This window comes from Sarcophilus harrisii, chromosome 2, assembly GCF_902635505.1.
Source record: "Sarcophilus harrisii chromosome 2, mSarHar1.11, whole genome shotgun sequence".
Taxonomy (NCBI): domain Eukaryota; kingdom Metazoa; phylum Chordata; class Mammalia; order Dasyuromorphia; family Dasyuridae; genus Sarcophilus; species Sarcophilus harrisii.
In genome coordinates this window covers 222805647-222818429 of record NC_045427.1, presented here as the reverse complement: position 1 = coordinate 222818429, position 12783 = coordinate 222805647, and positions in this window count along the sequence as shown.

Here is a 12783-nt window from a genome sequence, read left to right as displayed (position 1 = left end):
ATGTACAAAGATATTTTTGACACTTCTTTTTGTGGTTGCAAAAAACTGGAATTTAAGGAACATCTATCATTTGGGGACTGACTAAACAAGTGTGGTATACAAAAGTGATGGAATACTATTATGTTGTAAGACATTAATAAATACATGATTTCAGAGATGTGCAAATATGTATGTGAACTGATGAAATTTACAGAAGAAATGAAGTAAGTAGAAGCAGAAAAACAATTTATTCTATAATATCAATATTATAAAAACAATTTTGAAGATTTTCATAACTGATAAGGAATTAAATGGGCAAAACCAGAAAAACAATTTATGCAATAATAATATTGTTAAGACAAATAACTTTGAAAGTTCTTAAGAACTATGAACAATGTAATTACCATTTATGATTCTAAAGGACTGATGATTAAGTATTCTATTCATTTCTTGACAGAGAAATGATGGATTCAGAGCCCAGAATAAGATTTTTATATTTTTGAACAGGGACAATAATGGAATTGGTTTTGCTTGATTACATGTATTTGTTTCCTTCTCGTCCAATCCCCCCCACACACACACACACACATAGTGGGGATAGGAAGAGGGAGAAAAAATAGATTTCTGTTTTTAAAAAACTTTTTTTAAAATCTTAAATTCCTTTATTAGATCTTAGTTTGTTGTCATTTCCTCTCTCCATCTCCCTACAATCCCTAAACTATGCTTCCTCCTCACCAGGACTTTCATTCCTTCCAAACTTCAGTTTTTTTCCAACTTATCATCCTGGCTATATTCTCTTTCCTTTCCCATTGTGACCCATTAATGAGCACTGCTCTCTTCTCTCTAGTTCTTTGCACCCCTCTCCTCCCTATCCTACCATCAATATTGCTTGGTCAAGCCTCAATCTTGAGTTACTTCCACCACCCACTACCTTTGCTCCTATTCACATGTTGCTTAAGGAAACTGGAGAAAAATCACAAGACCTTGCTAACTAGCTCTACTTCAAATTTTTATTACAATATCAACTGGGTGCTCACTGTTACTGCACAATCCTTTTACTCAAATTCAATCGACTCACTATCTCATTTACCACACAGATTTTCCAAACCTTTTTCATCATTTTTCCTCCATGGCCTCTTCTCTGGAAACGTTAAGACCATTCATCAAGAACTCTTTTTTTCTCCTCTCCTCTTTTTCTCACTTTTCTCAGATGCCTTCCACTGCTATCTTCTCCTTTACCCCATTTCCCATATAAGGAAGTGACTTTATTGCAAAGACAAGCCCCTGTACAAGCCCAAGTGATCCTATCCCATCCTACCTTCTTTAGCAGATTGCCTCCCTCTCTTATTCCCACTCTTGTCACAAATCTTCTATCTCTCCTTGCCTATTAGCTACTTCCCTACTGCCTGCAGCTTGCCTACGCCTCCCCCACCCTCAGAGAATCTTCACTGATCCATCCATCTCCACTATCGTTTCTATAACTTTCCTCTACATTTGTGACTAAATTTCTTGAAAGGGTCACCTCCAATAAGTCCTGCCATTTATTTTCCTCTCATTCCTCTATAAACTGGCATCCAATTTCATCATTCAACTGACAATGTCTTTTCTAAAGTTACCAATCAATTCTTAGTTGCCAAATCCAGTAGCCTTTTCTTAAACCTCATTCTCTTTGATCTCTCTGCGGCTTTGGATACTATCAATCACCCTTTTCTTCTTGATACTCGCTGTTCTTTAGATTTTCAGGACCTTGGTGTCTTCTGGTTCTCATCTCACTTATCTAACCCATTCTATTTAGTCTCCTTTTCTGGATCTTCATCCAGATCAGTCCCACTAAGTGCAGGTATTCCCCAAGCTTCTGTCCTAGGCTCTCTTCTCTTTTTCTCTTTACTATTTTACTTGGTAATCTCATTAGCTCTCATGGATTTAAATATCATTTCAATAAAGATTATTCTTAGGTCTGTTTATCCAATCCTAGCTACTCTCCTGATATCTAGTCTCATTTCCACCTGCCTCTTGGATATCTTGAAGTGGGTGTCCATAGACAACTTAAACTCAATTATGTCCAAAACTGAGTTCATTTTATTTCTCCCCAAACACTCTCCTCTTCCAATCTTCCTATTACTTTAGAGGACACCACCATCTTCTCAGTTACTCAGACTTGAAACTTTGGTGTTATCTTCAACTCCTTACTCTCTCACCTCCCCCAAGTCCTATTCATTCTATCTTGTATATGTTTTCTTCTCTCCTCTGACTCTGCTATCACTTTGGTGCCGAACCACATTAACATATACCTTGTTTATGGCAATAGCCTCTACTTGATCTCTATACCTCAAGTCTCTCTCCTCTGAATGTGAATCAAAGCATATTCACCTTTTTTTGGCGTTATTGTTATTTTTTGCTTTTTTTCTTTCTCATATTTTTCCCCTTTTATCTGATTTTTCTTGTGCAACATGACAAATATGGAAATATGTTTAGAACTGCACATGTTTAACCTATGGTGGATTGTTTGCAGACTAGGCAGGGAAGGAAGGAGGGAGTGAGGCAAATTTGGAACACAGGGTGTTTTGAAAAGGTGAATGTTGAAATCTATTTTTACATGTATTTGGAAAAATAAAAAGCTATTTAAAAATAAAATAAAATGAGGAAAATGAAAAACAAAAATCTCTCTCTGCTTTAATTCATTCTTTACTCAGCCATCGAACTGATTGATCCTTCTAAAACCCAGGTCTGACCACAGCAACCTCTTATTTAATAAATCCTTTGTCCTCCAAGATCAAATATAAAATCCTCTACTTAATAATCCTAATAATCTGGCCCTTCCTACTGGTTCCTCACACCAGACACTCCTCTCAACTAAGAGCTATTTTCAATGTTTTTTTTTTCTCCAAGCCTGGAATTCTCTCTGTCCTCATCTCTGTCTCCTGGCTTCCCTGGCTTCTTTCAGAACTCACCTTCTACAAGGTTTTCCTAATCCCCTTTAGTTCTGCATTGATGATTATCTCCAATTTATTCTGTGTAATACATATTATTTGCATATCATTGTTTGCATGTTATTTCTTCCATTAGACGTCAAAAATAGGAACTGGGGTTGTTTTTGTTGTTGTTTTGTTTTGTTTTGTTTTGCCTTTCTTTGCAACCTTTCTTTATAATTAGCATAGAAAACAGTACCTTATAGGTGCTTAATAAAAGCTTGTCAGCTTGGTTTGCCTGGTCACTCGAAACTCCCAATATTGTGCCAAGGAATGCTTCCAGTAATAATAAATTCTATTGATCAGGACCTCTCTGTGTGTCCTTCCCTTACCACAGCCTCCCACTCAGCTGTATTTAACCATTAACTTCTGGGAAAGGCAAGAGATGGATGTGAGGAATGGGAAAGTGTCTGCTCTCAGCAACAGGAACAACAGTTCCATGTGGTTTCTTCATGGCTTGGCTGCAATCATTCTTTAACCAGTGTGCTTGTAGTCGTGGCAGTGCAAAGAGCCTCACCTCCCCCATCTCTCCCTGAGCACACACACATACCCCAGATGCCCATTGTTCATCTCCCTTTTCACTCACAATAGCTCTCCTTTCCTTTCCTGTTCCTTAAGAAATGGGAGGAGCTAATCTTTCTGTCATAATCTCACAATCTCTTCTGAGGCTCAAGTAGGTAAACACTTGGGATTTTTGTTTGACAGCAGAACTGCAGGTACACATCTTTTGATCTCTTCTATAGGGTGATAAACAGGAGTAGTATCTCCTAGCAAGCTAAGTACAAGTGGTGAGGTCCTGAACGGTGTTGTAGACCAAGAGAAACTAAAAGAATTGATCCCTGAGGCAAGCAGGCAGAAGGTGCTGATAGAGATCAGTTGAGTTCCATGGTCCCACCCCTTGGGATGATGGTCCAGTCTGAAATCCAAGTTATGTCAAACTCCTGAGACCCGTCCTCCGTGAGCAGTCTCATCTTGCTATGCCCTGTCAGGAATCCCAGTCATGTCCCTGAAGTTAAATTTTCACTATAAAATCTACTTATGGGCCATCCCGTGGCTGCTGTCCTCCTTTGGGCCAGTCTGCCAGGGCGCTCTGCCTAGTGATGTCTTTCTCCTTACCTTTCCTTCCCCCTGCCACGGGTACCTCCTCTAGCTCCACTTTTCAACCCCAATTCTCCTCCTTACAGCTAACTAACTCTTTTAGGGTTCTAAATCCCTTTCAGGATTTAGCCTGCCATCTAAGGCCATGCCCCAAACTCATGGGATGCTTCCTTTCTACTGGATAATTGTGAACTCCACTGAGGAACTTGTCTTTTATATGTTCTCTTACACTATTTCATATTTACTATTCCCAGTGTTTATTGTATCCCTTTATTTTATCTATATCTCCTTCCCCTAAATAAATCTACCTTGTGCCAAAGAGAATTCTTCTCCTGACTGAACCCCAACTTTTGTGCCTACCATCATCATTTTGGTCCTCAAACCACATCACAAGGACTTACACAGAGTAGGTTCTTAATAAAAATTTACTGAAAAGAAGTTTCAGTAAATAGCTGAAAAGTCAAGAGTTACCCAGTTTTTAACCATGTATACCCTGTGCTATGGAGATTTCAGAACATAAAAAAAATAGCCAGTGACATCCATTTATCCTACCCAACATCAGTGGGCAGATGTATTTTAACTTTCTCTTTCAGCATCATCAGCCTCGTGAAATTAATATTTCCCATGATTTTTAGGAGTGAAAGCACAGTATATTCTCACTAAATGCTTTTGACCCAAAAGGCTTTTGTTACATTTCCTTAAACATTTCTTCAGTCACAGAGATGCCTGCATTCCATCTGAATAGCAATCACATTACCAGTAATGACTACGTGTTAATTAATAATGATGATCAGGTTTAATGAAACAGTGAATTAGTAACCATCTCCCTGGTTGGCCTCATAAAAATGTATGGCCCTAACAAGTAGTGATGGTGTGGCATTTAAATCTCATATTAAGGATAGCATTTAAAATATAGCCACTATAAGGAGTCATTATTCCACATTAAGACTGCCTTAAGCGTTGTGTGTGTTTCAGCTCCTGGGTGGAATAAGGTGAAGGTATGTGTGAACTTCTCAACTCACTCTGGTTCCAGTTTCTAAGGAGAAACTTGTAATCAAGAAAAAAATTAATGTCATGTAATGTCAGATCTGGAAGTGACCTTAGAACACAGAAGATCAGAGCTGTGAGTTCTTAGAACACAGAATGTCAGATGTGGAGGAGGTCTTAGAACAAAGAATGCCAAAGCTTGAAGGAATCTTAGAATAGAATTGTAGAATTAGAAGGGGAAGGGGAAATGTTAGATCTGGAAGGAAATTTAGAGATCATATAATCCATTTAACAAACAGGGAAACTGAGTCCTAAAACAGAGAGGTAGCACTTAATCGCATGGATTTGATCATCCTCATGTGGTAAAATCAGCTGACTGTTATATAGTCTCAGGAAATCTTGTTCTTTTCAGCACTGGTTCCCAAAGTAGGACAAAAAACAAGGTTTATAAGTGAAAACACAAATCTTTATCATGTGTTCCTTGCTTTATTTTTTTTCCCAACTTAACCTTTTCAAACTCCATTACACATCACTCCCCTTTCCTGACCCTGCCAAACACTCAGGATATTCCATCTCCAATGTCCGAGCCTTTTGCTCTGGAAAAAATATGGCACTCTCTCCCCATCTGTACTTCAAAAAATTATTTTCTACATGTGACCTTTTCTGACTCCTCTTCATCTGTGAGTCCCCGAACAGATTACCATGTATTTGTGTATTTGTGTATTTGTCTAACCCAAAAGAATGTAAACACTTCTAGAGTAGGAACTGTGTGATTTGTGTCAACTTCAGCACCTGGTCCAGTCATTGGCACATTGTGAGCTCTTAATAAATGCTTATTGAGCAGTGATTCAAGACAATTTTAATAGACTTGGGATGGAAAATGCCATCTGCATCCAGAGAAAGAACTATGGAGATTGAATATGGATTGAAACAGAATTTTCACCTTTTTAAATGTGTTTATAAATTTTCTTTCTCATGGGTTTTTTCCCCTTTTGGCTTGATTTTTCTTGCACAACACAACAAATATGGAAATGTATTTAAAAGGATTTCATGAATTTAACCTATATCATTTTGCTTGCTGTCTTGAGGAGAGAGAAAGTAAGGGAGAAAGGGAGAAAAATGTGGAACACAAAATCTTACAAAAGGAATGTTGGAAATTATATGTATTTGGAAAAATAAAATACTATTGAGGGGAAAAAATTAAATGCTTATTGACTAACAGACAGACTGACTCCTTGATTGTGGGATTGATGAGCCCTTTTCCCCCCCTCTACAAAGCTAGAACTACAGATCGCAAATGTTGGGGGAGGGTGTGGATACATATCTTGTGCTAAAAATGATTTGAGGTTTATAAACATCTGTAATGGCGAATTCCACTTTTCCTTCCAGCACATGGACATTTTGACATTTCTTCATTTTCCCTGATTTACCTGTGGAGATTTCTTTTACCCAGTAAGGAAACAGAGATGGATAGTGGTAACACAGTAAGAACTTAGAAGGGGAAAGAAAAGGGTGGCAGAGGACCCAATGCTGCCAGGGTCTCACCTAGCACCCTGCTTCTGGATTTCTTACCCTCAGACTGCATCAGTCAGGCATACCCTGGAGCATTTTATTAGCTCCCCATTTCAACTCAGGGGCTTTAAGACTAGACCAAAGCCAGGGGCCAGAATCTTATGGTCCTTTGTTCCTATGAAGCTGTCTTCAAGGGAAGCATCCTGTCTGAGCCATTACAGTGAACTAGCTATCAACTGAACCAGTTGTATTCAGTTATAAGCAAATACTGACCCCTAACAGTCCCATGATCCAGACCATGGGCATAGGAGGTAAGGGGGGGAGAGGGGAGATGAATAACAATCTGAATGAAGGGTTTTTTCCCCCATTTTAAAAAAATTTTATGGGGAAGGGTGTAAGAACAGAATGGAATGAGAATCTGCTTGTGATGTGAGACTGTACAGATTTGGTATTAACAGGCTTATGTTTGTGTTACCATTTGATCAAATGCCTTTATAAAGTAATGACCTTGGTAGAAGCTATTCAATAAAGCAAAGTTAAAAGGGATAAAGGGGAGTGGCTTTGTAGGTAAGGCCCCTCAAGACGAGTAATTTGATTGGTAAACACAAACACACCCCTAAGCAGACTACAGAATTGAGCCCCTCCTCCTCCCTCACCCTTCTTCCAGGCGAGGCTAAGATTTGATTAGCAGCCAGCTACAGTGAGTTAGAGACAGACTAACTTAGGCTGATGGTATTCACTGCTCCCTCTGGTGTTGAGTCGTGCAAAAAACTTTTTTTTATGATACATTTTACATCAACATACAAAACACTAACATACAACAGAATTCCCCACATTGTAAAATATTCCCAAATAATCAATAAACATTTATTACTCAGCAACTATATGCACAGTAAGGTATGTTCTGGGGCATACAAAAACAATATAAAAGAGTCCCCTCCCTCAAGAAGTTGACATTATATTAGGGATATACTATGCTATCCCAGTCCCTATGAGGAAGCTTGAAAATATTTGCAAAAGAACCAGATTTGAACTGAATGCCAAAGGTCATAGATCTTTTTTAAAAATTAATTTTTAATTTTTTGAATAAAATAATTATTTCGTAACAGTATAATAAAAAAAGATTGCACATGAAACTGCAAATCAATTATGCATCATTTGCTATTCTCTTTAAATATATAACGTCATGTAAAATTTTTCCCTCTCCCATTAGATGGAGGGAAAGAGAGGGAAGAAGGGAGAGAATCTTGAACTCAAAGTGTTAAAAACAAATGTTAAAAAATTGTCTTACATATAACTGTGGAAAATTTGAATATTTCAAATAATAGGAATCTTTCAAAACTCCACTGATCAATTGATTTTATAGTAATAATATCGACTAATCAATAATTTTTGTTTTGTTTTGTTTACCCATTGACATTTCTCTGTGGCATAAGAGGAGAGAAAGCAATTAGAGGTATCTTTGTAAGATCAAACTTTTACTTATAAAATTCCTGCTCAAGTAAAATTTAAAAGCATCTACTAAATTCCAAGCATTGTTAAATACTGGCAATAACAAATAAAAAACTAGCTTCTACCTCTCAAAGAGTTTATACTCTAACATACAAGCAGGATAAATTTAGATTGTTTAGAGGAAAGACACTAGCATAAAGGCAGGGGGTGGGAGGAAGATTGAGATTCTTGAGATTCTTGAGATTTTATACCTCTTGTTCCTTTAAATTATTTTGTTACTATTTTATCTAGCTAGAAAATAATTCCTTGGTAGTTTGGGAAAATACTATAACCATAAATTAATTTAGGTATCAAGTCATAATTTTTATCATATTAAAGTAACCAACTCGTGAAAAATGAATAGTCCTACAATTATTTGTTTTCTTTTATTTCTTTTCTAAATATTTATCAATTTAAAAATTTTGCCAGGACTCCAATAAACTTGTGATAGAAAGTGCCATATGTACCAAGAGAGAGTACTATGGAGATTGAAAGTGGATCAAAGCATAGTATTTTCTCCCTTTTTGTTATTGTTGTTGTTTGTTAGCTTGTTCTTTTTTTTTTTCTCATGTTTTTTTTTCCATTTTGATCTGATTTTTCTAGCGCAGTATGACAAATATGGAGATACATTTAGAAGAATTGTACATGTCTAACCTATATTGGAATGTTTGCTGTTTGGGGGAAAAGGAGGAGAAAGGGAGGAAAACTTATAACATAAGTTTTTGCAAAGGTGAATGCTAAAAACTAACATAACATATATCTGAAAAAATAAAATACTATAAGAAATGCAAAAAAAAAACAAAACTTTCCAGATACCAGAATCAAATTTACTGCCTTAAAATTTTCAACATTTCACTCTTTTCCCCTTGATGAAAATGGAAACATTATTCGTCCTTCTACAGGAATGAAATACCTTTTCCATTCTCCTTGATCTTTCAAAAATCGTTGACAGTGGGGCTCAGCAATCACAATTCCCAGTTCTTTTTCTACCGGAGGATATAGGGTATTTCACTTGACCAAGTGATTTAAACTCATCAAGCATAGGTTGGGTCCTCTTATTATCCCCTTACTTATCTAGGTTATTAATTTTCTATTAGCATTTTTCTGTCCTTTCTAGTACAAAGTTCATTTTCCTTCAGAGAGAAAACAGAAGCAGCTCTGCTTTCTTACTAAGATAAATTATAATTGTGCTATCCACCTTGTGCAGCAATCCTATCCTTTTAAATCTCCTCTTTTCCCAACATACCTTTAAGAATGTTTTTATTAATATCTTTTTTTTATATCACCGTAATTCCCCTCCAGTATCTTCTCCCCATCCCCCTCCAAGGGAGCTTTCCCATGTAACAAATAATATTTTTAGGGTCAAAAAAAGAAGAGAAAAAAATCCATATAACTGATCAATATATTGAAAAGGTTTGAAAATATGTGCAACATGCAACATTAATGGGTCTCCCATCTCTCCAACTGGTGGGTCAGGAGTGTCTTCTCATCTCTTCTTTAATGTCATGCTTATTTTGTTTTTAAGAATCATACTTATTTGATTTATAATTTTCCAACCTTCATTTTTAATGTTTTTTGTATGTGTGGTTGTTCTTTCTAATAATATTATTGTAGTCAATATGTATATTGTTTTCTTAGCTCAGTTCCCCCAATATGCCTTTAAACAAAACTTGTATTTTTGTTGTCCTTAAATTTCTCCTTCAGCTCTGCTCATGAGCTTTAACAATGCTGACATTATTCTTAAATGAGAATACGCCACTTTTATTTTATATCTTTTTTCTCTGCTTTTTCATAATCCCCTAAAAATGTCTTAAGATTGTAGTAGCTTACTGACTGATCTCTTCAGAAATCTTCCATTTTTCTTCCTCATCAGAATTGTTTTTGTGTCTACAGAATTTCATTTTTAAAAAAACATCCCATCCCTTCTGGGCTGACTTGCACAATATAATTCTTGCCATCAACTCATTTTTTTTGAAAACTGTCCTCCTGAAGGTGGCCTAACCATAACAGATTTCAAACTATATAGCAAAGTGATAATCATCAAAAACAACCTGATACTAAGAAATAGTGGTGGAATAGTGAAAAAAAAAAATTGGTACACAAGAGACAGTAGTAAATGATCATAGTAATCTAGTGTTTGAAACCCAAAGATCTAAGCTTTTAAAACAAAAACTCATTATTTGAAAAAAAACTGCAGGAAAAAATAGAAAATTAGCATAGGAGAAACTAGGTGTAGATCAATATCTCACTTCATATAGTGATACCATAAGCAAATTAGAATAGTTTACCTGTTAGATGTATGAACAGAAGCATTTGTAACTAATAAGAGCTAAAATACATAACAAAATGTAAAATGAATTATTTTGATTATATCAAATTTTAAAGGTTTTACACAAAATAAACCAATGCAATCAAAGCTAGAAGCAAAGAGAAAACTGGGGAAAATAATGTTTTATGGCAAGGAACTTTGATAAAGGTCTCATTCTCAAATATATAGAGAATTGAATCAAATTTATAAAAAAAAACAAACAAGATATTCTCCAAATGAGAAATATCAAAGAATATGAACAGGTTTCAGACAAAGAAATCAAAGATATCTATCCTCCTATTTAAAAAATACTCTAAATTACTATTTATTGGAGAAATGCAAATTAAAACTCTGAGGTACCATCTCACACCTAGAAGATTGGCTAACAGAATTGGCTGACAGAAAAGGAAGATGATAAGTGTTGGAAGGGATGTGGGAAAGCTGGTACACTAATGCATTGGAGAGTTGTGAACTGATCTAACTATTTTGAAGAGAAATTTGGAACTATGCCCAAAGGTCGATTAAACTATGCACACCCTTTGATCCAGCAGTAGTACCTTTATCCCAAATAGGTCCCTCAAAAAGAAAAACAACCATTTTATATTTGTTCAGAAATATTTATAGCAGTTCTTTTTATGCTTACAAAGAATTGGAAATTGAAGAGATACCCATCACTTGGGGAACAGCTAAACAAGTTGTATTATGTGCTTATAATGAAATACTATTGTGCTATATAAGAAATAGTGAGCAGGATGGGTTCACAAAAAAACCTGGAAATGGACATGAACTGATAGAGTGAAGTGAGCAGAACCAGGACAACAAATATACACAGTAACAGCAATACTGTGTGATGATCAACTATGAATGCCTTGACCAGTTACCTCCAGAGAAAGAATTGGCATCAGAATACAGACCAACACATATTACTTTTCACTTACTTTTTCTTTTTTTGTAGGAGTTTTATCCCACAAAATGACTAATATGGAAATGGTTTACATGATTGCACATGTATAATCTATGTCAGTAGCTTACCATCTCAGGGAAGGAAGAGGGAAAGAGAGGGAAGAGAGGGGAAGGAAGAATAGAATCTAGAACTCAAAACTTCAAAAAGGTCAATGTTAAAAAATTGTTTTTACATGTAACTGGGGGGAAATAATAGATCATTTTTAATAATAAAAAAAACAGCCCTCCCCAAATTTAGGATGTATATTCTTGGCTTCCTCTTCTTTCTCTCTCGAAAATTTTAAGAAGTAGTTATTCCCTCTACTGAAGGTTTTCATCATTTTCATCCTTCAAAACCAATTCTTTTTGCTGGTGAGAATCAACTCAATTAGGTCCAGAAAAGCAGCTTGCCTCAATGGTTCCTCCACCTTTTAAGGATCATGACGTGATAGGAATTTTTGTTAAGTCAATCCTCAGTCCAACTCTCTGTGACCTCATTTGGAGTTTTCTTGGTAAAGATACTAGAACGGTTTGCCATGTCCTTCTTCAGCTCATTTTACAGATGAGGAACTGAGGAAAGTAAGATTAAATGACCCTTTACATCCCCTGAGTTTGGCAGTTCTGACCTACAATAGAGAAAAAGCTGATCAGGCAAGAGTTCTAAGTCTGGTATCAATATTCTAAGGCACTAGATGGTAAGAAAATTGCCTGGGATAGGCAGGGGGGAAAACAGGCTTGAATCAGAACTGAGCAGGTCAAAGCTTTTTTGCTGCTCAGCAGTAGAGTCAAGCTATGAGTATTCCTAAACTTGCAGCTTGAAACTTAATTTCCTCCCTCACTTCCCTCAAAATAATTATTTAAATATAATTGGCTTTCTTTGTAATTTTATGTAGTTTATGTATTTAGAAACAATATCCTGTGAAAGGGTCTATAAGCTTCACCATAATGTCAAAAGGGCCCATAAGAAAAGAACCTGTTTTAGGGGATCTATAATATATTCAGATCGCAGTATCATTTCTGTTTCTATCCATATAGAATCTTTACTCAAATGCTTTTCTCCTTTTCCTTTAAATATGCAGAAGAGTTTTTTAAATTGAATTACTCCTCTTTGGGTCAACACAAAATGGGTGAAATCTTCCAAGAGCAAAAATAGGAAAAGTAAGATGCCTTCTATACAATGATAGTAGATCATGAAAAGAATCAACTTTGCTCATATAAAAAAGGGCCTAGATTATGTGGGAGTCTGTAGTCATGACCTCCCCTCCATTTGAAATTATGAATCCGTTGAAGACATTTCTTTCTCTCTGTCATGAAGTTCATCTTGAAGACTGCTCAGTCTTCTCTATTTTTGGGAGCCTCAACCTTCATTAAGTCAAGTCAAATCTAGAAGCATTTATTTAATATCAGGCACCGCGTTAAGTGCTGGGGATGCAAAGAAAGGAAAATGGCAGTTCCTGCCCTCCAGGAGCCCACAGTCTAACAGGGAAGACAAAATGC